Here is a 5,123-nt window from a genome sequence, read left to right on the forward strand (position 1 = left end):
GTTTTGTATAGTATGTTATGCCAATTGAGCTTGATGTCCCCTAGCTTGCTAGCTTTTAAGATCCCAGTTGCTACTCCCCAAAGTAGCCTTCTCATTTTTACTGTGTTCTTAAATTCAGTTGTTTGTCTCCAGTTCCTTGGGATTGCATCAAGCTATGCTCAGTTTCTTAATGGCTGCTCCTATTCTGACTGTGTGCCTCTCTGTTTCTGCTGTAATAGGCAAATGTATCAAGGAGAAAAAGTCAGACCAAATGTCAGGCTGACTTTCCTGAATTCCCTCTCTCTGGGATCTTCACACAGATGCTTATTTTAATTTGTGTGGGTTTTCTAGTTGCTCACAATGAAAAGTTTAGTTTGAACCAAGTTACTCCACCACTGCCAGAGTGAACATCATAAATTATCTCTAGAATAAAAACATGAATTACAAATGATATTTCTTTAGTAAGTACCCCTGTTACTTCTTAATAGAGTAAGGCTTATACTCTCAGGAAAAGACAGATTTGAGTCTTGTAATTACCATTTTCACCTTGGGTAACGTATTTTCATTTTAAACAATGAGAAAAATAGTATCCACTGTGAGACAAAGAATACATTTATGAAAGAATGGAGTCTATTCATTACTTTCTAGCATGAAAATAAATGAATGTTGAACTATTAAATGGGCAATAACAGGTTGATATTAAGCACTCTATTCTTTATTTACTCTTTACTATTGTAGCCTAACTTTTATTTTTCAAAATGTACTCTGGAACAGATGAAACAAAGTCAAAACAAATAAAAAAAAATTTATGTGAAAAATGAATCATATACCAGCTGGTTACGATGTTTTTTGTTAACAGGAACCTGGTGATATATATTGTGGCTATATTTTCTAAATGACTATGTGCCTTTTTTCAAGAGGAAAATAATGTCACCAAAAACAACTTTAGAGCTTGGGCTTTTGTTATTTTTAGCAGTACTGATGGATTTATCTTTACTCATTTGCTTAAGCATCTAGCCTTTCTCTGTTCAAATATTACATTTATGGGGTGGGTTCCTATGCTATGCAAACAGTGTACATTTTAGACATAGAAGCTATAGCCTTAACCAGCAATCTTAGAGACTCAAAAATAATTTTTTTCCTCCACTGAGCTAATAGTTCGATCTCATGTAAACTGTGATGTTTTCATGTCATTTGTAAAGACTGAAATGTTAGTAACAAAAATTGTTTATGGGGGAAGAGGCAAAGATTCCATTAAAAATTATTTAAACTGCTTGTAAAGTCATAGCTACCTTGAATCAAGGTAACAGGAGCCCAAATTGCTTTCTGGACACCTATATTATCGTTATCAGAAGAACCTTAGTAAAAGGGGAGAAGATGAGCTTAATTTATACTCCGACGATTTAAACACATTCCAGTGCCCTTGCAAGTGAACAAGTGTGGCAGGAAAGTCAGAGTTAGAGTCAGAGAGAGAGAGGAAGATGCCACATGGCTGCCTTTGAAGACAGAGGAAGAGGCCAGGTGCTAAGGAGAGAAGACAGCTTCTAGAAGCTGGAAAAGGCAAATGAATGGCTTTTCCCTTTGGCCTGCAGAAGGAACACAGCCTTGCTGTCAACTTGATTTTAACCTAGTGAGATCCATTTTGGACTTTTGAACACCAGCACTGGAAGAGAATAAATTTGAGTTGTTTAAAGCCACTAATTCATACTTTTTAATTTTTGTTGTGATTTGGGTAAAAGTTTACGGAGCAAATTCACTTTCCATACAGCAGCTCACATACACTTTGTCTCATGACATTGACTGCAATTTCCCACAATGCAACAGCTCCCCTCTCACTACCTCCCCATAGTTAGCTCTTCCCTGTGTCCTTCCCTCCATGCACTCCTGCCCCCTGAGCTGTCTCCCTGTGCATACACAGCCCTTCTTTCTCCCATGATTGTTCTCTCCAAGGAGTGTTATCTACCTAGAGTAAATGTTCACCTCATATGCCTTTCTTTTATTTGCCTGGAAGCCACCAGAGTGGGTCCAATTCCAGACCTGAAGGGCAGCTAGGAGTCATAGTCTCAGGAGTTCCACCAGGCTCTATCAGACCAGCAAACTTGGTCCCCCCCCCTTTTTTTTTTAATGATTTTGAGTTTTGTTCCACATCATTCTCCCATTCTATCCAGGATTTCCTACACAGATCTCCCTTTGAGTGGTTGACAGTGGTAGCCGGGCACTATCTAGTTCTGGTTTCATAGTAGTATAGACTGAGGATTACATAATGTACCACTTGCTTGGACTAATCGCTTCCATGTGTCTTTGGTTTTCTTCATTCTTCTTTGCTATGGATGAGGAGAGACCCATCATTGCATCTAGATGGGTGCTTGCAAGCTTTTAAGATCCTGGTCGCTACTCGCCAAAGTAGGAGGTGCAACAATGTTTTCCTGTAGTGTGTTATGCCAATTGAGCTTCATGTCACCTGCAACTATAGTCCCGAGCCCACAGGTCCAACTACTTGCTCCCTCTAGGTAGCTGGCTGTGGCCAAGAAATGACTACAACTTTGTCCCTTGTCAGCTCTACTATATACCTGGGGATTCTTACAGAACATACAAATACACTTGTAGAAACATTGTCTGCCAATCCTATTCATGGTCATGGGCATACTCTTCCCTGCATAGACATACCTAATAGTTCAACCTGTCCACTCATCTATCCACCCGTATACCCATGTTCATTGACAATGCAGTACTGTTTGTGCAAAAGCATTCATCTTTGTTGTCTGCACCTCCCATGTACCTCTCTATGTCTTCCTCTTCCTCAAAGTCACCATGTTGATCACTCACATTTTGTACATTGCCCTTCTCTTCATCCAAATCAATACTTATTTCTACTTATCTAACAGTCTTCCCTTCTCTCCCCTCCCAACCCTGGTAACCAACAAAGAAAATTTCCTTCCATATATAAACATTTCCTTGACTTTTTACAATAATGGACTAATACAACATTTGTCTTTCTGTGATTGACTTAATTCACTCAGCATACTGTCCTCCAAGTTCATCCACGTTATGCGGTGTTTTGCAGATTCTAGATTACTCTTTAGGGTTGCATAGTATTCCATTGTGTATGTACCATAGTTTGGTTATCCATTCTTCTGTTGATGGGCATGTAGGTTTTTTCCATTTTTTTGCCTTTGTAAATAGTGCTGCGATGAATATAGGTGTGCATATATCTGTTTTTGTCCTGCTCTCACTTATTTGGAATATATACCCAGTAACAGAACGACTGGGTAAAATGGTAATTCTAATTCCAACTGCTTTCCAAAGTGGTTGTATCATTTTACAGTCCCATGAGCAGTGTATGAGAGTCCCAATCTCTCCATATCCTTGCCAGCATTTGTTATTTTCTGTCTTGTTGAACTTTGCTACTAGTACTGGGGCAAGATGGTATCTCATTGTTGTTTTTATTTGTATCTCTCTAATGGCTAATGATCATAATAAGCATTTCTTCGTGTGTTTGTTGACCTACTGAATATCCTCTTTGGTGAAGTGTCTATTCATGTCTTCTGCCCATGTTTTAATTGGATTATTTGTCTTTTTATTGTTGAAGTGTTGGAGTTTTCTATAAATTCTAGAGATAAGTCTCTTGTCAGATATATCATTGCCAATTTTTTTTTTTCCCAATCTGTAGGTTCTCTTTTGACTCTTTTGGAGAAGTCTTTGGACCTTCTTTTAGAAGGTCCCATCCACCTAGTTTATCTTTTGCTGTTTGTGCATTGTGGGTTATCCTTGATAGTCTATTTATGCCATATTTAAGGGAGCTCTGGTGGTAAAGTGTCTAAGTCTTTTGACTGCTTGCCCCTAGTTTTTCCTTAAAGTACTTTATAGTTTTAGGTTTGCATACTTGATAAGCACTCCACTTGGTCATTATTTTCTTGATATTGTAGTTTTTGTGTATGGAGTGAGGTACAGATCTTATTTCATTTTTCTGCAAATGGATATCTAGTTTTGCCAGCACCATTTGTTGAGCAGACATTTTCTTCCCCATTTAATGGATTTTGGGCCTTTGTCAAAGATCAGCTGACCATAGGTTGATGGATCTATTTCTGGGATCTCAATGCTATTGCATTGGTCTACATATCTGTCATTGTACCAATACCAGGCAGTTTTGACTACTGTGGTTGTATAGTAGGTTTTGAGATCCGGCAGTGTGAGACCTCCTACTTTGTTCTGCTTCTTCAATAGTGCTTTGCTTATCTGAGGTTTCTTTCCTTTCCATATAAAGTTAGTGATTGGTTTTTCCATATCCCTAAAGAATGTTCATGGGATCTGGATTGGGATTGCATTGAATGTATAGATTGCGTTGGGTAGAACTGACATTTTCACAATGTTCAATCTTCCTGTTCACGAGCATGGGATGTTCTTCCATTTACATAGATCTCTTATGGTTTCTTGAAGTTTTTTATAGTTTTCTTTGTAGAGGTCTTTTGTGTCTCTGGTAAGATTTATTCCCAAGTATTATTTATTTATTTATTTGATAGTTATTGTTCTTAAGGCATGTGACTGCTAATCAGAAGGCTGGCAGTTTAAACCCACCAGCCATTCCTTGGAAGGGAGTTTGGGCAATCTACTTCTGTAGTGATAGCACCTTGGAAATCTATGGTGGGGTTGCCATGGGCTGGATCTAACTGCACAGCAGTGGGTTTGGTTTTTTAGTTTATTGTAAATGGTATTGATTTCCTTGTTTCTTTTTCAGCATTCTCTTTGCTGGTGTAGAGGACTCCAACTGACTTTTGGATGTTGATCTTGTATCCTGCCACTATGCTAAATCTCTCAATTAGTTCCAGTACATTTTTGACTGAGTCTCTTGGTTTTTCTAGGTATAGGATTATATTATCAGCAAATAAAGATAGTTTGACTTCTTTGTTACCAATCTGGATGCATTTGATTTCCCTTTCTTGCCTTATGGCCCTGGCTAGGACTTCCAATACAATGTTGAATGGAAGTGGTGATAGAGAGCATCCTTGTCTGGTTCCCGTTCTCAAGAGGAATGGTTTCAGTCTCTTTCCATTGAGAATAATGTTGGCTGTTGGTTTTGTGTAGATGCCCTTTATTATGTTGAGCAATTTCCCTTCTGTTCCTATTTTGCTGAGAGTTTTGATCAG

The sequence above is a fragment of the Orycteropus afer genome, unplaced genomic scaffold (genome assembly GCF_000298275.1).
Source record: "Orycteropus afer afer isolate SDZICR_OR568_19922 unplaced genomic scaffold, OryAfe1.0 scaffold00017, whole genome shotgun sequence".
NCBI lineage: Eukaryota > Metazoa > Chordata > Mammalia > Tubulidentata > Orycteropodidae > Orycteropus > Orycteropus afer.